The sequence below is a fragment of the Acipenser ruthenus genome, chromosome 40 (assembly GCF_902713425.1).
Source record: "Acipenser ruthenus chromosome 40, fAciRut3.2 maternal haplotype, whole genome shotgun sequence".
In the NCBI taxonomy this organism is placed as follows: domain Eukaryota; kingdom Metazoa; phylum Chordata; class Actinopteri; order Acipenseriformes; family Acipenseridae; genus Acipenser; species Acipenser ruthenus.
In genome coordinates, this window is record NC_081228.1 from 8,540,186 (window position 1) to 8,563,420 (window position 23,235).

Sequence of the window (23,235 nt, forward strand, 5' to 3'; positions counted from 1 at the left end):
GATCTCAGAAAAATTGAGGGAAGCTGTCAAAACAAAATAACCTTACTGTCCACCAAGTCCTGGGACAGTTTTGTAGACCTTCAGTTTAGCACACCGAGCAGCTGGCAAGTGTGGAGCATTGCGGCTTAGATGGTTAAAGCACCTGCCTTGTAAACAGGAGATCCTGGGTTTGAATCAAATTAATCCAAAAACACACACTTAAACATTTACAACTCTGGCGGAACTCAAACCCGCAACCTTTGCATCACACTACACAGCCAGTCTAAAAGTCCAGCACACTATCCATTGCGCCACAGAGCCCTGCACTGTTGTAACTGGCACGGCAAAGTTGAGGTAAGAAAACACACACATTTCAGGATGGAAAGCAAAGCACACAGCTTACTCTGGAAATCAAAGGGGCCAGTTGCACAAAGCAAGCACTCAATGCCAACAGGGGATGTAGCTCAGTGGTAGAGCGCATGCTTTGCATGTATGAGGCCCCGGGTTCAATCCCCGGCATCTCCAGGTGGTATTTCTTTACCCCGTTCTTCCATGAAATCACAATTTGTTGTTAATTAAAAACTCTCTTCCATCACCCAGCCCTTTCTGGTTTCATTCATTCAATCAATCTATCTATCTTTTGATTTATAAATGTCAATATTATTTATTTTATTAATCACTATCTAACTTTTGATTCATAATTATAAACATATATATATATATTTTTTCTCTATCTATATTTTGATTCCTAAAAATAAATATTATTTTTTACCTCTTTCCTTCTCTCTATCCATCCATCTATTAGCCATACCATTACAAAAAAGGTCTTTTTATCTAAAAATAAATATTATTATTTTTAACATTCTCCTTCTCTCTATCCATCCATCTATTAGCCATGCCATTACAAAAAAAAAGTCTTCTTATCTTCTCCGTTTCACATGATTAATGTTGTCATTGAAGCTAAATTAATCAGAATAACAGGACCAGAGGGAGACACAAAAGAGATATGCTCCAGGAGCCGCTTCTTCAAAACTTGTAATCTGGATCGTTTTGATCCATTTGTTCAGAAAATGTCACTGCTGGATTATCCATATTATGAATAATTGCGATTAAAAAGTACAGCATTTTAAAAAGTAATCTCGATCACAAAATATAGGATTACAAATCCAGATAATTTGTATCCAGATTACAAATTTTGAAAAAGCAGCTCCCGGTGAGCCTCCAACTCACAACCGCAGCATCCTGCCGTATAAGTACCACACACAAAACAAGTGCACCACATGGAGCACCGTGAGGAGATCTCAGAAAAATTGAGGGAAGCTGTCAAAACAAAATAACCTTACTGTCCACCAAGTCCTGGGACAGTTTTGTAGACCTTCAGTTTAGCACACCGAGCAGCTGGCAAGTGTGGGGCATTGCGGCTTAGATGGTTAAAGCACCTGCCTTGTAAACAGGAGATCCTGGGTTTCAATCAAATTAATCCAAAAAAACACACATAAACATTTACAACTCTGGCGGAACTCAAACCCGCAACCTTTGCATCACACTACACTGCCAGTCTAAAAGTCCAGCACACTATCCATTGCGCCACAGAGCCCTGCACTGTTGTAACTGGCACGGCAAAGTTGAGGTAAGAAAACACACACATTTCAGGATGGAAAGCAAAGCACACAGCTTACTCTGGAAATCAAAGGGGCCAGTTGCACAAAGCAAGGACTCAATGCCAACAGGGGATGTAGCTCAGTGGTAGAGCGCATGCTTTGCATGTATGAGGCCCCGGGTTCAATCCCTGGCATCTCCAGGTGGTATTTCTTTACCCCGTTCTTCCATGAAATCACAATTTGTTGTTTATTAAAAACTCTCTTCCATCACCCAGCCCTTTCTGGTTTCATTCATTCAATTAATCTATCTTTAGATTTATAAATGTCAATATTATTTATTTTATTAATCACTATCTAACTTTTGATTCATAATTATAAACATATATATATATATTTTTTTCTCTATCTATATTTTGATTTCTAAAAATAAATATTATTTTTTACCTCTTTCCTTCTCTCTATCCATCCATCTATTAGCCATACCATTACAAAAAAGGTCTTTTTATCTAAAAATAAATATTATTATTTTTAACTTTCTCCTTCTCTCTATCCATCCATCTATTAGCATGCCATTACAAAAAAAAAAAGTCTTCTTATCTTCTCCGTTTCACATGATTAATGTTGTCATTGAAGCTAAATTAATCAGAATAACAGGACCAGAGGGAGACACAAAAGAGATATGCTCCAGGAGCCGCTTCTTCAAAACTTGTAATCTGGATCGTTTTGATCCATTTGTTCAGAAAATGTCACTGCTGGATTATCCATATTATGAATAATTGCGATTAAAAAGTCCAGCATTTTAAAAAGTAATCTCGATCACAAAATATAGGATTAGAAATCCAGATAATTTGTATCCAGATTACAAATTTTGAAAAAGCAGCTCCCGGTGAGCCTCCAACTCACAACCGCAGCATCCTGCCGTATAAGTACCACACACAAAACAAGTGCACCACATGGAGCACCGTGAGGAGATCTCAGAAAAATTGAGGGAAGTTGTCAAAACAAAATAACCTTACTGTCCACCAAGTCCTGGGACAGTTTTGTAGACCTTCAGTTTAGCACACCGAGCAGCTGGCAAGTGTGGGGCATTGCGGCTTAGATGGTTAAAGCACCTGCCTTGTAAACAGGAGATCCTGGGTTTGAATCAAATTAATCCAAAAACACACACTTAAACATTTACAACTCTGGCGGAACTCAAACCCGCAACCTTTGCATCACACTACACTGCCAGTCTAAAAGTCCAGCACACTATCCATTGCGCCACAGAGCCCTGCACTGTTGTAACTGGCACGGCAAAGTTGAGGTAAGAAAACACACACATTTCAGGATGGAAAGCAAAGCACACATCTTACCCTGGAAATCAAAGGGGCCAGTTGCACAAAGCAAGGACTCAATGCCAACAGGGGATGTAGCTCAGTGGTAGAGTGCATGCTTTGCATGTATGAGGCCCCGGGTTCAATCCCCGGCATCTCCAGGTGGTATTTCTTTACCCAGTTCTTCCATGAAATCACAATTTGTTTTTTATTAAAAACTCTCTTCCATCACCCAGCCCTTTCTGGTTTCATTCATTCAATCTATCTATCTGTCTTTTGATTTATAAATGTCAATATTATTTATTTTATTAATCACTATCTAACTTTTGATTTATAATTATAAACATATATATATATATTTTTTTTTTCTCTATCTATATTTTGATTTCTAAAAATAAATATTATTTTTTACCTCTTTCCTTCTCTCTATCCATCCATCTATTTGCCATACCATTACAAAAAAGGTATTTTTATCTAAAAATAAATATTATTATTTTAACTTTCTCCTTCTCTCTATCCATCCATCTATTAGCCATGCCATTACAAAAAAAAAAGTCTTCTTATCTTCTCCGTTTCACATGATTAATGTTGTCATTGAAGCTAAATTAATCAGAATAACAGGACCAGAGGGAGACACAAAAGAGATATGCTCCAGGAGCCGCTTCTTCAAAACTTGTAATCTGGATCGTTTTGATCCATTTGTTCAGAAAATGTCACTGCTGGATTATCCATATTATGAATAATTGCGATTAAAAAGTCCAGCATTTTAAAAAGTAATCTCGATCACAAAATATAGGATTACAAATCCAGATAATTTGTATCCCGATTACAAGTTTTGAAAAAGCAGCTCCCGGTGAGCCTCCAACTCACAACCGCAGCATCCTGCCGTATAAGTACCACACACAAAACAAGTGCACCACATGGAGCACCGTGAGGAGATCTCAGAAAAATTGAGGGAAGCTGTCAAAACAAAATAACCTTACTGTCCACCAAGTCCTGGGACAGTTTTGTAGACCTTCAGTTTAGCACACCGAGCAGCTGGCAAGTGTGGGGCATTGCGGCTTAGATGGTTAAAGCACCTGCCTTGTAGACAGGAGATCCTGGGTTTGAATCAAATTAATCCAAAAACACACACTTAAACATTTACAACTCTGGCGGAACTCAAACCCGCAACCTTTGCATCACACTACACAGCCAGTCTAAAAGTCCAGCACACTATCCATTGCGCCACAGAGCCCTGCACTGTTGTAACTGGCACGGCAAAGTTGAGGTAAAAAAACACACACATTTCAGGATGGAAAGAAAAGCACACAGCTTACCCTGGAAATCAAAGGGGCCAGTTGCACAAAGCAAGGACTCAATGCCAACAGGGGATGTAGCTCAGTGGTAGAGCGCATGCTTTGCATGTATGAGGCCCCGGGTTCAATCCCCGGCATCTCCAGGTGGTATTTCTTTACCCCGTTCTTCCATGAAATCACAATTTGTTGTTTATTAAAAACTCTCTTCCATCACCCAGCCCTTTCTGGTTTCATTCATTCAATTAATCTATCTTTAGATTTATAAATGTCAATATTATTTATTTTATTAATCACTATCTAACTTTTGATTCATAATTATAAACATATATATATATATTTTTTTCTCTATCTATATTTTGATTTCTAAAAATAAATATTATTTTTTACCTCTTTCCTTCTCTCTATCCATCCATCTATTAGCCATACCATTACAAAAAAGGTCTTTTTATCTCAAAATAAATATTATTATTTTTAACTTTCTCCTTCTCTCTATCCATCCATCTATTAGCCATGCCATTACAAAAAAATAGTCTTCTTATCTTCTCCGTTTCACATGATTAATGTTGTCATTGAAGTTAAATTAATCAGAATAACAGGACCAGAGGGAGACACAAAAGAGATATGCTCCAGGAGCCGCTTCTTCAAAACTTGTAATCTGGATCGTTTTGATCCATTTGTTCAGAAAATGTCACTGCTGGATTATCCATATTATGAATAATTGCGATTAAAAAGTCCAGCATTTTAAAAAGTAATCTCGATCACAAAATATAGGATTACAAATCCAGATAATTTGTATCCAGAATACAAGTTTTGAAAAAGCAGCTCCCGGTGAGCCTCCAACTCACAACCGCAGCATCCTGCCGTATAAGTACCACACACAAAACAAGTGCACCACATGGAGCACCGTGAGGAGATCTCAGAAAAATTGAGGGAAGCTGTCAAAACAAAATAACCTTACTGTCCACCAAGTCCTGGGACAGTTTTGTAGACCTTCAGTTTAGCACACCGAGCAGCTGGCAAGTGTGGGGCATTGCGTCTTAGATGGTTAAAACACCTGCCTTGTAAACAGGAGATCCTGGGTTTGAATCAAATTAATCCAAAAAAACACTCGTAAACATTTACAACTCTGGCGGAACTCAAACCCGCAACCTTTGCATCACACTACACAGCCAGTCTAAAAGTCCAGCACACTATACATTGCGCCACAGAGCCCTGCACTGTTGTAACTGGCACGGCAAAGTTGAGGTAAGAAAACACACACATTTCAGGATGGAAAGCAAAGCACACAGCTTACCCTGGAAATCAAAGGGGCCAGTTGCACAAAGCAAGGACTCATTGCCAACAGGGGATGTAGCTCAGTGGTAGAGCGCATGCTTTGCATGTATGAGGCCCCGGGTTCAATCCCCGGCATCTCCAGGTGGTATTTCTTTACCCCGTTCTTCCATGAAATCACAATTTGTTGTTTATTAAAAACTCTCTTCCATCACCCAGCCCTTTCTGGTTTCATTCATTCAATCAATCTATCTATCTTTTGATTTATAAATGTCAATATTATTTATTTTATTAATCACTATCTAACTTTTGATTTATAATTATAAACATATATATATACATATATATATATATATATATATATTTCTCTATCTATATTTTGATTTCTAAAAATAAATATTATTTTTTACCTCTTTCCTTCTCTCTATCCATCCATCTATTTGCCATACCATTACAAAAAAGGTATTTTTATCTAAAAATAAATATTATTATTTTTAACTTTCTCCTTCTCTCTATCCATCCATCTATTAGCCATGCCATTACAAAAAAAAAGTCTTCTTATCTTCTCCGTTTCACATGATTAATGTTGTCATTGAAGCTAAATTAATCAGAATAACAAAAGAGATATGCTCCAGGAGCCGGTTCTTCAAAACTTGTAATCTGAATCGTTTTGATCCATTTGTTCAGAAAATGTCACTGCTGGATTATCCATATTATGAATAATTGCGATTAAAAAGTCCAGCATTTTAAAAAGTAATCTCGATCACAAAATATAGGATTACAAATCCAGATAATTTGTATCCAGATTACAAGTTTTGAAAAAGCAGCTCCCGGTGAGCCTCCAACTCACAACCGCAGCATCCTGCCGTATAAGTACCACACACAAAACAAGTGCACCACATGGAGCACCGTGAAGAGATCTCAGAAAAATTGAGGGAAGCTGTCAAAACAAAATAACCTTACTGTCCACCAAGTCCTGGGACAGTTTTGTAGACCTTCAGTTTAGCACACCGAGCAGCTGGCAAGTGTGGGGCATTGCGGCTTAGATGGTTAAAGCACCTGCCTTGTAGACAGGAGATCCTGGGTTTGAATCAAATTAATCCAATAACACACACTTAAACATTTACAACTCTGGCGGAACTCAAACCCGCAACCTTTGCATCACACTACACAGCCAGTCTAAAAGTCCAGCACACTATCCATTGCGCCACAGAGCCCTGCACTGTTGTAACTGGCACAGCAAAGTTGAGGTAAGAAAACACACACATTTCAGGATGGAAAGCAAAGCACACAGCTTACCCTGGAAATCAAAGGGGCCAGTTGCACAAAGCAAGGACTCAATGCCAACAGGGGATGTAGCTCAGTGGTAGAGCGCATGCTTTGCATGTATGAGGCCCCGGGATCAATCCCCGGCATCTCCAGGTGGTATTTCTTTACCCCGTTCTTCCATGAAATCACAATTTGTTGTTTATTAAAAACTCTCTTCCATCACCCAGCCCTTTCTGGTTTCATTCATTCAATCAATCTATCCAGCTTTTGATTTATAAATGTCAATATTATTTATTTTATTAATCACTATCTAACTTTTGATTTATAATTATAAACATATATATATATATTTTTTTCTCTATCTATATTTTGATTTCTAAAAATAAATATTATTTTTTACCTCTTTCCTTCTCTCTATCCATCCATCTATTAGCCATACCATTACAAAAAAGGTATTTTTATCTAAAAATAAATATTATTATTTTTAACTTTCTCCTTCTCTCTATCCATCCATCTATTAGCCATGCCATTACAAAAAAAAAGCCTTCTTATCTTCTCCGTTTCACATGATTAATGTTGTCATTGAAGCTAAATTAATCAGAATAACAGGACCAGAGGGAGACACAAAAGAGATATGCTCCAGGAGCCGCTTCTTCAAAACTTGTAATCTGGATCGTTTTGATCCATTTGTTCAGAAAATGTCACTGCTGGATTATCCATATTATGAATAATTGCGATTAAAAAGTCCAGCATTTTAAAAAGTAATCTCGATCACAAAATATAGGATTACAAATCCAGATAATTTGTATCCAGAATACAAGTTTTGAAAAAGCAGCTCCCGGTGAGCCTCCAACTCACAACCGCAGCATCCTGCCGTATAAGTACCACACACAAAACAAGTGCACCACATGGAGCACCGTGAGGAGATCTCAGAAAAATTGAGGGAAGCTGTCAAAACAAAATAACCTTACTGTCCACCAAGTCCTGGGACAGTTTTGTAGACCTTCAGTTTAGCACACCGAGCAGCTGGCAAGTGTGGGGCATTGCGTCTTAGATGGTTAAAACACCTGCCTTGTAAACAGGAGATCCTGGGTTTGAATCAAATTAATCCAAAAAAACACTCGTAAACATTTACAACTCTGGCGGAACTCAAACCCGCAACCTTTGCATCACACTACACAGCCAGTCTAAAAGTCCAGCACACTATACATTGCGCCACAGAGCCCTGCACTGTTGTAACTGGCACGGCAAAGTTGAGGTAAGAAAACACACACATTTCAGGATGGAAAGCAAAGCACACAGCTTACCCTGGAAATCAAAGGGGCCAGTTGCACAAAGCAAGGACTCATTGCCAACAGGGGATGTAGCTCAGTGGTAGAGCGCATGCTTTGCATGTATGAGGCCCCGGGTTCAATCCCCGGCATCTCCAGGTGGTATTTCTTTACCCCGTTCTTCCATGAAATCACAATTTGTTGTTTATTAAAAACTCTCTTCCATCACCCAGCCCTTTCTGGTTTCATTCATTCAATCAATCTATCTATCTTTTGATTTATAAATGTCAATATTATTTATTTTATTAATCACTATCTAACTTTTGATTTATAATTATAAACATATATATATATACATATATATATATATATATATATATATATTTCTCTATCTATATTTTGATTTCTAAAAATAAATATTATTTTTTACCTCTTTCCTTCTCTCTATCCATCCATCTATTTGCCATACCATTACAAAAAAGGTATTTTTATCTAAAAATAAATATTATTATTTTTAACTTTCTCCTTCTCTCTATCCATCCATCTATTAGCCATGCCATTACAAAAAAAAAGTCTTCTTATCTTCTCCGTTTCACATGATTAATGTTGTCATTGAAGCTAAATTAATCAGAATAACAAAAGAGATATGCTCCAGGAGCCGGTTCTTCAAAACTTGTAATCTGAATCGTTTTGATCCATTTGTTCAGAAAATGTCACTGCTGGATTATCCATATTATGAATAATTGCGATTAAAAAGTCCAGCATTTTAAAAAGTAATCTCGATCACAAAATATAGGATTACAAATCCAGATAATTTGTATCCAGATTACAAGTTTTGAAAAAGCAGCTCCCGGTGAGCCTCCAACTCACAACCGCAGCATCCTGCCGTATAAGTACCACACACAAAACAAGTGCACCACATGGAGCACCGTGAAGAGATCTCAGAAAAATTGAGGGAAGCTGTCAAAACAAAATAACCTTACTGTCCACCAAGTCCTGGGACAGTTTTGTAGACCTTCAGTTTAGCACACCGAGCAGCTGGCAAGTGTGGGGCATTGCGGCTTAGATGGTTAAAGCACCTGCCTTGTAGACAGGAGATCCTGGGTTTGAATCAAATTAATCCAATAACACACACTTAAACATTTACAACTCTGGCGGAACTCAAACCCGCAACCTTTGCATCACACTACACAGCCAGTCTAAAAGTCCAGCACACTATCCATTGCGCCACAGAGCCCTGCACTGTTGTAACTGGCACAGCAAAGTTGAGGTAAGAAAACACACACATTTCAGGATGGAAAGCAAAGCACACAGCTTACCCTGGAAATCAAAGGGGCCAGTTGCACAAAGCAAGGACTCAATGCCAACAGGGGATGTAGCTCAGTGGTAGAGCGCATGCTTTGCATGTATGAGGCCCCGGGATCAATCCCCGGCATCTCCAGGTGGTATTTCTTTACCCCGTTCTTCCATGAAATCACAATTTGTTGTTTATTAAAAACTCTCTTCCATCACCCAGCCCTTTCTGGTTTCATTCATTCAATCAATCTATCCAGCTTTTGATTTATAAATGTCAATATTATTTATTTTATTAATCACTATCTAACTTTTGATTTATAATTATAAACATATATATATATATTTTTTTCTCTATCTATATTTTGATTTCTAAAAATAAATATTATTTTTTACCTCTTTCCTTCTCTCTATCCATCCATCTATTAGCCATACCATTACAAAAAAGGTATTTTTATCTAAAAATAAATATTATTATTTTTAACTTTCTCCTTCTCTCTATCCATCCATCTATTAGCCATGCCATTACAAAAAAAAAGCCTTCTTATCTTCTCCGTTTCACATGATTAATGTTGTCATTGAAGCTAAATTAATCAGAATAACAGGACCAGAGGGAGACACAAAAGAGATATGCTCCAGGAGCCGGTTCTTCAAAACTTGTAATCTGGATCGTTTTGATCCATTTGTTCAGAAAATGTCACTGCTGGATTATCCATATTATGAATAATTGCGATTAAAAAGTCCAGCATTTTAAAAAGTAATCTCGATCACAAAATATAGGATTACAAATCCAGATAATTTGTATCCAGATTACAAGTTTTGAAAAAGCAGCTCCCGGTGAGCCTCCAACTCACAACCGCAGCATCCTGCCGTATAAGTACCACACACAAAACAAGTGCACCACATGGAACACCGTGAGGAGATCTCAGAAAAATTGAGGGAAGCTGTCAAAACAAAATAACCTTACTGTCCACCAAGTCCTGGGACAGTTTTGTAGACCTTCAGTTTAGCACACCGAGCAGCTGGCAAGTGTGGGGCATTGCGGCTTAGATGGTTAAAGCACCTGCCTTGTAAACAGGAGATCCTGGGTTTCAATCAAATTAATCCAAAAAAACACACATAAACATTTACAACTCTGGTGGAATTCAAACCCGCAACCTTTGCATCACACTACACAGCCAGTCTAAAAGTCCAGCACACTATCCATTGTGCCACAGAGCCCTGCACTGTTGTAACTGGCACGGCAAAGTTGAGGTAAGAAAACACACACATTTCAGGATGGAAAGCAAAGCACACAGCTTACTCTGGAAATCAAAGGGGCCAGTTGCACAAAGCAAGGACTCAATGCCAACAGGGGATGTAGCTCAGTGGTAGCGCGCATGATTTGCATGTATGAGGCCCCGGGTTCAATCCCCAGCATCTCCAGGTGGTATTTCTTTACCCCGTTCTTCCATGAAATCACAATTTGTTGTTTATTAAAAACTCTCTTCCATCACCCAGCCCTTTCTGGTTTCATTCATTCAATCAATCTATTTATCTATCAACTTTTGATTTATAAATGTCAATATTATTTATTTTATTAATCACTATCTAACTTTTGATTTATAATTATAAACATATATATATATATATATATATATATATATATATATATATATATATATATATATATATATATTTTCTCTATCTATATTTTGATTTCTATAAATAAATATTATTTTTTACCTCTTTCCTTCTCTCTATCCATCCATCTATTAGCCATACCATTACAAAAAAGGTCTTTTTATCTAAAAATAAATATTATTATTTTTAATTTTCTCCTTCTCTCTATCCATCCATCTATTAGCCATGCCATTACAAAAAAAAAGTCTTCTTATCTTCTCCGTTTCACATGATTAATGTTGTCATTGAAGCTAAATTAATCAGAATAACAGGACCAGAGGGAGACACAAAAGAGATATGCTCCAGGAGCCGGTTCTTCAAAACTTGTAATCTGGATCGTTTTGATCCATTTGTTCAGAAAATGTCACTGCTGGATTATCCATATTATGAATAATTGCGATTAAAATGCCCAGCATTTTAAAAAGTAATCTCGATCACAAAATATAGGATTACAAATCCAGATAATTTGTATCCAGATTACAAGTTTTGAAAAAGCAGCTCCCGGTGAGCCTCCAACTCACAACCGCAGCATCCTGCCGTATAAGTACTACACACAAAACAAGTGCACCACATGGAGCACCGTGAGGAGATCTCAGAAAAATTGAGGGAAGCTGTCAAAACAAAATAACCTTACTGTCCACCAAGTCCTGGGACAGTTTTGTAGACCTTCAGTTTAGCACACCGAGCAGCTGGCAAGTGTGGGGCATTGCGGCTTAGATGGTTAAAGCACCTGCCTTGTAAACAGGAGATCCTGGGTTTGAATCAAATTAATCCAAAAAAACACACGTAAACATTTACAACTCTGGCGGAACTCAAACCCGCAACCTTTGCATCACACTACACAGCCAGTCTAAAAGTCCAACACACTATCCATTGCGCCACAGAGCCCTGCACTGTTGTAACTGGCACAGCAAAGTTGAGGTAAGAAAACACACACATTTCAGGATGGAAAGCAAAGCACACAGCTTACCCTGGAAATCAAAGGGGCCAGTTGCACAAAGCAAGGACTCAAAGCCAACAGGGGATGTAGCTCAGTGGTAGAGCGCATGTTTTGCATGTATGAGGCCCCGGGTTCAATCCCCGGCATCTCCAGGTGGTATTTCTTTACCCCATTCTTCCATGAAATCACAATTTGTTGTTTATTAAAAACTCTCTTCCATCACCCAGCCCTTTCTGGTTTCATTCATTCAATCTATCTATCTATCTATCTTTTGATTTATAAATGTCAATATTATTTATTTTATTAATCACTATCTAACTTTTGATTTATAATTATAAACATATATATATATATATTTTTTTTCTCTATCTATATTTTGATTTCTAAAAATAAATATTATTTTTTACCTCTTTCCTTCTCTCTATCCATCCATCTATTAGCCATACCATTACAAAAAAGGTATTTTTATCTAAAAATAAATATTATTATTTTTAACTTTCTCCTTCTCTCTATCCATCCATCTATTAGCCATGCCATTACAAAAAAAAAGTCTTCTTATCTTCTCCGTTTCACATGATTAATGTTGTCATTGAAGCTAAATTAATCAGAATAACAGGACCAGAGGGAGACACAAAAGAGATATGCTCCAGGAGCCGGTTCTTCAAAACTTGTAATCTGGATCGTTTTGATCCATTTGTTCAGAAAATGTCACTGCTGGATTATCCATATTATGAATAATTGCGATTAAAAAGTCCAGCATTTTAAAAAGTAATCTCGATCACAAAATATAGGATTACAAATCCAGATAATTTGTATCCAGATTACAAATTTTGAAAAAGCAGCTCCCGGTGAGCCTCCAACTCACAACCGCAGCATCCTGCCGTATAAGTACCACACACAAAACAAGTGCACCACATGGAGCACCGTGAGGAGATCTCAGAAAAATTGAGGGAAGCTGTCAAAACAAAATAACCTTACTGTCCACCAAGTCCTGGGACAGTTTTGTAGACCTTCAGTTTAGCACACCGAGCAGCTGGCAAGTGTGGGGCATTGCGGCTTAGATGGTTAAAGCACCTGCCTTGTAAACAGGAGATCCTGGGTTTGAAGCAAATTATTCCAAAAAAACACACGTAAACATTTACAACTCTGGCGGAACTCAAACCCGCAACCTTTGCATCACAATACACAGCCAGTCTAAAAGTCCAACACACTATCCATTGCGCCACAGAGCCCTGCACTGTTGTAACTGGCACAGCAAAGTTGAGGTAAGAAAACACACACATTTCAGGATGGAAAGCAAAGCACACAGCTTACCCTGGAAATCAAAGGGGCCAGTTGCACAAAGCAAGGACTCAAAGCCAACAGGGGATGTAGCTCAGTGGTAGAGCAAATGTTTTGCATGTATGAGGCCCCGGGTTCAATCCCCGGCATCTCCAGGTGGTATTTCTTTACCCCATTCTTCCATGAAATCACAATTTGTTGTTTATTAAAAACTCTCTTCCATCACCCAGCCCTTTCTGGTTTCATTCATTCAATCTATCTATCTATCTATCTTTTGATTTATAAATGTCAATATTATTTATTTTATTAATCACTATCTAACTTTTGATTTATAATTATAAACATATATATATATATATTTTTTTTCTCTATCTATATTTTGATTTCTAAAAATAAATATTATTTTTTACCTCTTTCCTTCTCTCTATCCATCCATCTATTAGCCATACCATTACAAAAAAGGTATTTTTATCTAAAAATAAATATTATTATTTTTAACTTTCTCCTTCTCTCTATCCATCCATCTATTAGCCATGCCATTACAAAAAAAAAGTCTTCTTATCTTCTCCGTTTCACATGATTAATGTTGTCATTGAAGCTAAATTAATCAGAATAACAGGACCAGAGGGAGACACAAAAGAGATATGCTCCAGGAGCCGGTTCTTCAAAACTTGTAATCTGGATCGTTTTGATCCATTTGTTCAGAAAATGTCACTGCTGGATTATCCATATTATGAATAATTGCGATTAAAAAGTCCAGCATTTTAAAAAGTAATCTCGATCACAAAATATAGGATTACAAATCCAGATAATTTGTATCCAGATTACAAATTTTGAAAAAGCAGCTCCCGGTGAGCCTCCAACTCACAACCGCAGCATCCTGCCGTATAAGTACCACACACAAAACAAGTGCACCACATGGAGCACCGTGAGGAGATCTCAGAAAAATTGAGGGAAGCTGTCAAAACAAAATAACCTTACTGTCCACCAAGTCCTGGGACAGTTTTGTAGACCTTCAGTTTAGCACACCGAGCAGCTGGCAAGTGTGGGGCATTGCGGCTTAGATGGTTAAAGCACCTGCCTTGTAAACAGGAGATCCTGGGTTTGAAGCAAATTATTCCAAAAAAACACACGTAAACATTTACAACTCTGGCGGAACTCAAACCCGCAACCTTTGCATCACAATACACAGCCAGTCTAAAAGTCCAACACACTATCCATTGCGCCACAGAGCCCTGCACTGTTGTAACTGTCACGGCAAAGTTGAGGTAAGAAAACACACACATTTCAGGATGGAAAGCAAAGCACACAGCTTACCCTGGAAATCAAAGGGGCCAGTTGCACAAAGCAAGGACTCAATGTCAACAGGGGATGTAGCTCAGTGGTAGAGCGCATGTTTTGCATGTATGAGGCCCCGGGTTCAATCCCCGGCATCTCCAGGTGGTATTTCTTTACCCCGTTCTTCCATGAAATCACAATTTGTTGTTTATTAAAAACTCTCTTCCATCACCCAGTCCTTTCTGGATTCATTCAATCAATCTATTTATCTATCTATCTTTTGATTTATAAATGTCAATATTATTTATTTTATTAATCACTATCTAACTTTTGATTTATAATTATAAACATACATATATATATATATATATATATATTTTTTCTCTATATATATTTTGATTTCTAAAAATAAATATTATTTTTTACCTCTTTCCTTCTCTCTATCCATCCATCTATTAGCCATGCCATTACAAAAAAAAAGTCTTCTTATCTTCTCCGTTTCACATGATTAATGTTGTCATTGAAGCTAAATTAATCAGAATAACAGGACCAGAGGGAGACACAAAAGAGATATGCTCCAGGAGCCGGTTCTTCAAAACTTGTAATCTGGATCGTTTTGATCCATTTGTTCAGAAAATGTCACTGCTGGATTATCCATATTATGAATAATTGCGATTAAAATGCCCAGCATTTTAAAAAGTAATCTCGATCACAAAATATAGGATTACAAATCCAGATAATTTGTATCCAGATTACAAGTTTTGAAAAAGCAGCTCCCGGTGAGCCTCCAACTCACAACCGCAGCATCCTGCCGTATAAGTACTACACACAAAACAAGTGCACCACATGGAGCACCGTGAGGAGATCTCAGAAAAATTGAGGGAAGCTGTCAAAACAAAATAACCTTACTGTCCACCAAGTCCTGGGACAGTTTTGTAGACCTTCAGTTTAGCACACCGAGCAGCTGGCAAGTGTGGGGCATTGCGGCTTAGATGGTTAAAGCACCTGCCTTGTAAACAGGAGATCCTGGGTTTGAATCAAATTAATCCAAAAAAACACACGTAAACATTTACAACTCTGGCGGAACTCAAACCCGCAACCTTTGCATCACACTACACAGCCAGTCTAAAAGTCCAACACACTATCCATTGCGCCACAGAGCCCTGCACTGTTGTAACTGGCACAGCAAAGTTGAGGTAAGAAAACACACACATTTCAGGATGGAAAGCAAAGCACACAGCTTACCCTGGAAATCAAAGGGGCCAGTTGCACAAAGCAAGGACTAAAAGCCAACAGGGGATGTAGCTCAGTGGTAGAGAGCATGTTTTGCATGTATGAGGCCCCGGGTTCAATCCCCGGCATCTCCAGGTGGTATTTCTTTACCCCATTCTTCCATTAAATCAGAATTTGTTGTTTATTAAAAACTCTCTTCCATCACCCAGCCCTTTCTGGTTTCATTCATTCAATCTATCTATCTATCTAACTTTTGATTTATAAATGTCAATATTATTTATTTTTATTAATCACTATCTAAGTTTTGATTTATAATTATAAACATATATATATATATATTTTTTTTTTCTCTATCTATATTTTGATTTCTAAAAATAAATTTTATTTTTTACCTCTTTCCTTCTCTCTATCCATCCATCTATTAACCATACCATTACAAAAAAGGTATTTTTATCTAAAAATAAATATTATTATTTTTAACTTTCTCCTTCTCTCTATCCATCCATCTATTAGCCATGCCATTACAAAAAAAAAGTCTTCTTTTCTTCTCCGTTTCACATGATTAATGTTGTCATTGAAGCTAAATTAATCAGAATACAGGACCAGAGGGAGACACAAAAGAGATATGCTCCAGGAGCCGGTTCTTCAAAACTTGTGATCTGGATCGTTTTGATCCATTTGTTCAGAAAATGTCACTGCTGGATTATCCATATTATGAATAATTGCGATTAAAAAGTCCAGCATTTTAAAAAGTAATCTCGATCACAAAATATAGGATTACAAATCCAGATAATTTGTATCCAGATTACAAGTTTTGAAAAAGCAGCTCCCGGTGAGCCTCCAACTCACAACCGCAGCATCCTGCCGTATAAGTACCACACACAAAACAAGTGCACCACATGGAGCACCGTGAGGAGATCTCAGAAAAATTGAGGGAAGCTGTCAAAACAAAATAACCTTACTGTCCACCAAGTCCTGGGACAGTTTTGTAGACCTTCAGTTTAGCACACCGAGCAGCTGGCAAGTGTGGGGCATTGCGGCTTAGATGGTTAAAGCACCTGCCTTGTAAACAGGAGATCCTGGGTTTGAATCAAATTAATCCAAAAAAACACACGTAAACATTTACAACTCTGGCGGAACTCAAACCCGCAACCTTTGCATCACACTACACAGCCAGTCTAAAAGTCCAACACACTATCCATTGCGCCACAGAGCCCTGCACTGTTGTAACTGGCACGGCAAAGTTGAGGTAAGAAAACACACACATTTCAGGATGGAAAGCAAAGCACACAGCTTACCCTGGAAATCAAAGGGGCCAGTTGCACAAAGCAAAGACTCAAAGCCAACAGGGGATGTAGCTCAGTGGTAGAGCGTATGCTTTGCATGTGTGAGGGCCCCGGGTTCAATCTCCGGCATCTCCAGGTGGTATTTCTTTACCCCGTTCTTCCATGAAATCACAATTTGTTGTTTATTAAAAACTCTCTTCCATCACCCAGCCCTTTCTGGTTTCATTCATTCAATCAATCTATCTATCTTTTGAGTTGTAAATGTCAATATTATTTATTTTATTAATCACTATCTAACTTTTGATTTATAATTATAAACATATATATATTTTTTTTCTCTATCTATATTTTGATTTCTAAAAATAAATATTATTTTTTACCTCTTTCCTTCTCTCTATCCATCCATCTATTAGCCATGCCATTACAAAAAAAAGTCTTCTTATCTTCTCCGTTTCACATGATTAATGTTGTCATTGAAGCTAAATTAATCAGAATAACAGGACCAGAGGGAGACACAAAAGAGATATGCTCCAGGAGCCGGTTCTTCAAAACTTGTAATCTGGATCGTTTTGATCCATTTGTTCAGAAAATGTCACTGCTGGATTATCCATATTATGAATAATTGCGATTAAAAAGTCCAGCATTTTAAAAAGTAATCTCGATCACAAAATATAGGATTACAAATCCAGATAATTTGTATCCAGATTACAAGTTTTGAAAAAGCAGCTCCCGGTGAGCCTCCAACTCACAACCGCAGCATCCTGCCGTATAAGTACCACACACAAAACTAGTGCACCACATGGAGCACCGTGAGGAGATCTCAGAAAAATTGAGGGAAGCTGTCAAAACAAAATAACCTTACTGTCCACCAAGTCCTGGGACAGTTTTGTAGACCTTCAGTTTAGGACACCGAGCAGCTGGCAAGTGTGGGGCATTGCGGCTTAGATGGTTAAAACACCTGCCTTGTAAACAGGAGATCCTGGGTTTGAATCAAATTAATCCAAAAAAACACACGTAAACATTTACAACTCTGGCGGAACTCAAACCCGCAACCTTTGCATCACACTACACAGCCAGTCTAAAAGTCCAGCACACTATACATTGCACCACAGAGCCCTGCCCTGTTGTAACTGGCACGGCAAATTTGAGGTAAGAAAACACACACATTTCAGGATGGAAAGCAAAGCACACAGCTTACCCTGGAAATCAAAGGGGCCAGTTGCACAAAGCAAGGATTCAAAGCCAACAGGGGATGTAGCTCAGTGGTAGAGCGCATGTTTTGCATGTATGAGGCCCCGGGTTCAATCCCCGGCATCTCCAGGTGGTATTTCATTACCCCGTTCTTCCATGAAATCACAATTTGTTGTTTATTAAGAACTCTTTTCCATCACCCAGCCCTTTCTGGTTTCATTCATTCAATCAATCTATCTATCTTTTGATTTATAAATGTCAATATTATTTATTTTATTAATCACTATCTAACTTTTGATTTATAATTATAAACATACATATATATATATATTTTTTTCTCTATATATATTTTGATTTCTAAAAATAAATATTATTTTTTACCTCTTTCCTTCTCTCTATCCATCCATCTATTAGCCATGCCATTACAAAAAAAGTCTTCTTATCTTCTCCGTTTCACATGATTAATGTTGTCATTGAAGCTAAATTAATCAGAATAACAGGACCAGAGGGAGACACAAAAGAGATATGCTCCAGGAGCCGGTTCTTCAAAACTTCTAATCTGGATCGTTTTGATCCATTTGTTCAGAAAATGTCACTGCTGGATTATCCATATTATGAATAATTGCGATTTAAAAGTCCAGCATTTTAAAAAGTAATCTCGATGACAAAATATAGGATTACAAATCCAGATAATTTGTATCCAGATTACAAATTTTGAAAAAGCAGCTCCCGGTGAGCCTCCAACTCACAACCGCAGCATCCTGCCGTATAAGTACCACACACAAAACAAGTGCACCACATGGAGCACCGTGAGGAGATCTCAGAAAAATTGAGGGAAGCTGTCAAAACAAAATAACCTTACTGTCCACCAAGTCCTGGGACAGTTTTGTAGACCTTCAGTTTAGCACACCGAGCAGCTGGCACACGTAAACATTTACAACTCTGGCGGAACTCAAACCTGCAACCTTTGCATCACACTACACAGCCAGTCTAAAAGTCCAGCACTCTATCCATTGCGCCACAGAGCCCTGCACTGTTGTAACTGGCACAGCAAAGTTGAGGTAAGAAAACACACACATTTCAGGATGGAAAGCAAAGCACACAGCTTACCCTGGAAATCAAAGGGGCCAGTTGCACAAAGCAAGGACTCAATACCAACAGGGGTTGTAGCTCAGTGGTAGAGTGCATGCTTTGCATGTATGAGGCCCCGGGTTCAATCCCCGGCATCTCCAGGTGGTATTTCTTTAACCCGTTCTTCCATGAAATCACAATTTGTTGTTTATTAAAAACTCTCTTCCATCACCCATACCTTTCTGGTTTCATTCATTCAATCAATCTATCTATCTTTTGATTTATAAATGTCAATATTATTTATTTTATTAATCACTATCTAACTTTTGATTTATAATTATAAACATATATATATATATATATATATATATATATATATATATATATATATATATATATATATATATATATATATATATATATATATATATATATATATATTATTATTATTTATTTCTTAGCAGACGCCCTTATCCAGGGCGACTTACAATCGTAAGCAAAAACATTTCAAGCGTTACAATACAAGTAATACAATAAGAGCAAGAAATACAATAACTTTTGTTCAAGTAAAGTACAAGTTTGACAAACCACAATTCAATAATACAGCAGGTAATAGTGATAGTTACATCAGGATATGATTAAATAGTGATAGTTACATCAGGATGTGATTAAATACAAAGTACTACAGGTTAAAAACTTGGCAGATTACAGTATTCTGAAGTACAGGATTAAATGCAGTAAAATAGGGGCTGATAAGATTAAAATAAAGCACATTTACATGAAGGGTGATAGTGTCCCAGGATACAGAGTAGTTCTACAGGTGCTCTTTGAAGAGGTGAGTCTTAAGGAGGGGCCGGAATGTGGTCAGGGACTGGGCAGTCCTGACATCTGTAGGAAGGTCATTCCACCACTGCGGAGCAAGGGTGGAGAAGTAGCGGGCTTTGGAGGCAGGGGAGCGTAGCGGTGGTAGAGCTAGTCTTCTAGTGCAGGCGGAGCGGAGAGGTCGAGTGGGGGTGTAGGGAGAGATGAGGGTCTGGAGGTAGCTGGGTGCAGACTGGTCAAGGCATCTGTAGGCTAGTACAAGAGTCTTGAACTGGATGCGAGCGGTGATCGGGAGCCAGTGGAGCGAGCGGAGTAGTGGAGTAGCGTGGGCGAAGCGAGGCAGAGAGAACACTAGGCGGGCAGCAGAGTTCTGGATGAGCTGGAGCGGACGGGTGGCGGACGCAGGGAGGCCAGCCAGGAGGGAGTTGCAGTAGTCTAGGCGGGAGAGTACCAGGGCCTGGACCAGGAGCTGGGTAGCATAGTTGGTGAGGAAGGGTCGGATTCTTCGGATGTTGCTCAGGAAGAATCGGCAAGTGCGTGCCAGAGTGGAGATGTGCTGGGAATAAGAGAGGCAGGGGTCCAGGGTGACTCCAAGGTTCTTAGCGGAGGAAGAGGGAGAGAGTGTGGTAGATTCCAGAGGAACAGAGATGGAGAGACCAGAGGAGGGGGAGGAGGAGGGAAAGAAAAGGAGGTCAGATTTAGAGAGGTTGAGTTTGAGGTGATGCGAGTGCATCCAGGAGGAAATAGCAGACAGACAGGTAGAGATACGGGAGGAGATGGTGGAGTCAGAGGTGGGGAAGGAGAGGAAAATCTGAGCATCATCAGCATAGAAATGGTATGAGAAACCATAGGATGCAATGAGGGGGCCCAGGGAGCGGGTAGAGAGAGAACAGGAGAGGACCCAAGACTGACCCTTGGGGGACTCCAGTTAAGAGAGGGTGAGGTGTGGAGGTTGCTCCACGCCAGGTTACCTGGTAAGTGCGGTTGGAGAGGTAGGAGGAGAACCAGGCCAGAGCAGTGCCAGAGATCCCCAGGTCAGCAAGAGATGATAGTAGAATAGAGTGATCAACAGTGTCAAAGGCAGCAGAGAGGTCGAGGAGAATTAGGACAGAGGAGAGAGAGGCAGCTCGGGCACATTTAAGTGAGTTGGTGACAGACAGGAGGGCGGTTTCAGTAGAGTGAGCAGAGCGGAAGCCAGATTGGAGAGGGTCAAGCAGAGAGTGGTTGGACAGGAAAGCAGAGAGCTGGCGGTGTACAGTCCGCTCGAGGGTTTTGGAGAGGAAGGGTAGGAGGGAGACAGGACGGTAGCTCTGGAGGGAGGTGGGGTCGAGGGTAGGTTTTTTGAGGAGGGGAGTGATAGAGGCTTTTTTGAAGGCAGAGGGGAAGATACCAGAAAGTAGAGAGGTGTTGAGGAGGGAGGAGATGAAGGGGAGTAGAGCAGGAGCAGCAGCTTGAAAGAGGTGAGTGGGGAGGGGGTCCAAGGCACACGTGGTGGGTTTGTGACCCTGGAGCAGGGAGGAGAGGTCAGAGTCTGAGAGGGGCAAGAAGGTGGAGAAGGAGGGTGAGTTAGTAGGGGTTGCAGTGGGTGTAGGAGTTGGAGCGGGAGGGGGTGCGGGGGAGGGAGAGGTGTTAAAGAGTTTGCGGATATCTGAAATTTTAGAAGAGAAGAAGGAGGCAAAGTCATCAGGGGAGATAGAGGAGGGAGGAGGAGGGGGGGAGGGTTAAGGAGGGAGGAGAAGGTAGAGAATAGTTTACGTGGGTTGTTAGTGGAGGCTTGGATTACAGATTGGAAATAAGCACATTTAGCAGAGGAGAGAGTAGAGGAGAAGGAGGAGAGGAGAGTGCGGTAAAGGTCTAGGGCAGCAGGGAGTTTGGTTCTCTTCCATTTCTTTTCAGCAGATCGCAGTGTGATTCTTGCCGAGCGGAGCGCAGAGGAGAGCCAGGGATGGGGAGGGGAGGGGCGAGCAGGACGGGAGGTGAGGGGACAGAGGGAGTCGTGGGAGGAGGTGAGTGAGGAGAAGAGGGTGGAGGTAGCAGAGTCTACGGAGAGTTGTGAAAAGGAGTCGATAGGAGGGAGGTGAGAGAGAGCAGTGGAGGCAAGGACAGAGGGGGAGAGAGAGCGGAGGTTATGGCGAGAGGTGACAGTGGGGGTAGGAGGAGCAGGGAGAGGGGGGAGAGACAGAGAAAAAGAGATGAAATAGTGATCAGAGAGGTCCAGGGGGGTGACAGAGAGGGTGGAGGGGCAGCAGGCCCTGGAGAAGGTGAGGTCCAGTTGACGGCCAGCTTTGTGGGTAGGAGGGGACGGAGAGAGACAGAAGTCGAAGGAGTGTAGGAGAGGGAGGAATCCAGCAGAGTGGCTGGGGTTGGAGAGATGGATGTTGAAGTCACCCAACAGGACAGTCGGGGTAGACAGGGAGGGGAGGGAGGAGAGTAGATAGTCGAGTTCATCCAGAAAGTGAGTGAGAGGCCCAGGGGGGCGGTACAGAACAATGAGCAGGAGTTGACAGGGAAAGGTTAGTTGGACTGCATGAAATTCAAAGGTACTGACAGAGAGTGAGATGAGATCGGAGGGGACAGAAAAGAGTAAGGAGGGAGAGAGGAGAAGACCCGTCCCACCTCCCTGTCCAGTGAGACGCGGGGTATGGGACAGGACGTAGAGAGAGGACAGGGCAGCAGGAGTAACAGTGTTATCAGGGGACAGCCAGGTTTCAGTGAGAGCAAGGAAATCGAGCGAGAGGTGGGAGGCAAAGGCAGAGATGAAATCAGCTTGTTAGCAGAAGAGTGACAGTTCCAGAGTGCACCAGAGAGTGTGCGGGAGGGGGGGAGAGGCAGACAAATGAGGTTAGAGGGGTTAGAGGAGCAGTAGCGGAGGGAGGGCAGAGGACGAGGACGGGAGGACAGAACAGGGATGTGAGAGACAGTCATAGCAGGACAAAAGGCACAGTGGGAGCAGTAGGGTGGAGGGTACAGACCTGACTAGTAGAGAGCTTCTTCTAGAGCCCCGGTAGGTTTGGATCTATTGGAACAGTGTCTCAGCGCAGGCCTCCCCTCGCTGGACTCCCACAGCTAGACTCCCAGCTCTTTTGTTGAGGCTCTTCGGTTGGCTGGCACGTCTGGCTGGCGCTAAAATAGGCTGCTTAATATATATTTAAAAAAAAAAACAACTGCGTGGAAA

General features: G+C 40.0%; 15 non-coding genes across 15 annotated transcripts; all 15 read left to right on the top strand.

Annotated features, from left to right (window-relative positions):
- The first annotated feature begins 432 nt into the window (after positions 1 to 432).
- trnaa-ugc (transfer RNA alanine (anticodon UGC)) lies at positions 433 to 504 on the top strand. The gene has a single exon. It is a non-coding gene; the product is annotated as a tRNA-Ala (tRNA).
- Positions 505 to 1,708: 1,204 nt separating this feature from the next.
- trnaa-ugc (transfer RNA alanine (anticodon UGC)) lies at positions 1,709 to 1,780 on the top strand. The gene has a single exon. It is a non-coding gene; the product is annotated as a tRNA-Ala (tRNA).
- A 1,202-nt stretch (positions 1,781 to 2,982) lies between these two features.
- trnaa-ugc (transfer RNA alanine (anticodon UGC)) lies at positions 2,983 to 3,054 on the top strand. The gene has a single exon. It is a non-coding gene; the product is annotated as a tRNA-Ala (tRNA).
- A 1,208-nt stretch (positions 3,055 to 4,262) lies between these two features.
- trnaa-ugc (transfer RNA alanine (anticodon UGC)) lies at positions 4,263 to 4,334 on the top strand. The gene has a single exon. It is a non-coding gene; the product is annotated as a tRNA-Ala (tRNA).
- A 1,201-nt stretch (positions 4,335 to 5,535) lies between these two features.
- Positions 5,536 to 5,607, top strand: trnaa-ugc (transfer RNA alanine (anticodon UGC)). The gene has a single exon. It is a non-coding gene; the product is annotated as a tRNA-Ala (tRNA).
- Positions 5,608 to 6,812: 1,205 nt separating this feature from the next.
- Positions 6,813 to 6,884, top strand: trnaa-ugc (transfer RNA alanine (anticodon UGC)). The gene has a single exon. It is a non-coding gene; the product is annotated as a tRNA-Ala (tRNA).
- A 1,205-nt stretch (positions 6,885 to 8,089) lies between these two features.
- trnaa-ugc (transfer RNA alanine (anticodon UGC)) lies at positions 8,090 to 8,161 on the top strand. Its single transcript has one exon. It is a non-coding gene; the product is annotated as a tRNA-Ala (tRNA).
- A 1,211-nt stretch (positions 8,162 to 9,372) lies between these two features.
- On the top strand, positions 9,373 to 9,444 carry trnaa-ugc (transfer RNA alanine (anticodon UGC)). The gene has a single exon. It is a non-coding gene; the product is annotated as a tRNA-Ala (tRNA).
- Positions 9,445 to 11,978: 2,534 nt separating this feature from the next.
- trnaa-ugc (transfer RNA alanine (anticodon UGC)) lies at positions 11,979 to 12,050 on the top strand. Its single transcript has one exon. It is a non-coding gene; the product is annotated as a tRNA-Ala (tRNA).
- A 1,212-nt stretch (positions 12,051 to 13,262) lies between these two features.
- On the top strand, positions 13,263 to 13,334 carry trnaa-ugc (transfer RNA alanine (anticodon UGC)). Its single transcript has one exon. It is a non-coding gene; the product is annotated as a tRNA-Ala (tRNA).
- Positions 13,335 to 14,546: 1,212 nt separating this feature from the next.
- Positions 14,547 to 14,618, top strand: trnaa-ugc (transfer RNA alanine (anticodon UGC)). Its single transcript has one exon. It is a non-coding gene; the product is annotated as a tRNA-Ala (tRNA).
- Positions 14,619 to 15,752: 1,134 nt separating this feature from the next.
- On the top strand, positions 15,753 to 15,824 carry trnaa-ugc (transfer RNA alanine (anticodon UGC)). The gene has a single exon. It is a non-coding gene; the product is annotated as a tRNA-Ala (tRNA).
- Positions 15,825 to 17,038: 1,214 nt separating this feature from the next.
- trnaa-ugc (transfer RNA alanine (anticodon UGC)) lies at positions 17,039 to 17,111 on the top strand. The gene has a single exon. It is a non-coding gene; the product is annotated as a tRNA-Ala (tRNA).
- A 1,113-nt stretch (positions 17,112 to 18,224) lies between these two features.
- Positions 18,225 to 18,296, top strand: trnaa-ugc (transfer RNA alanine (anticodon UGC)). Its single transcript has one exon. It is a non-coding gene; the product is annotated as a tRNA-Ala (tRNA).
- A 1,031-nt stretch (positions 18,297 to 19,327) lies between these two features.
- trnaa-ugc (transfer RNA alanine (anticodon UGC)) lies at positions 19,328 to 19,399 on the top strand. The gene has a single exon. It is a non-coding gene; the product is annotated as a tRNA-Ala (tRNA).
- Positions 19,400 to 23,235: the final 3,836 nt, after the last annotated feature.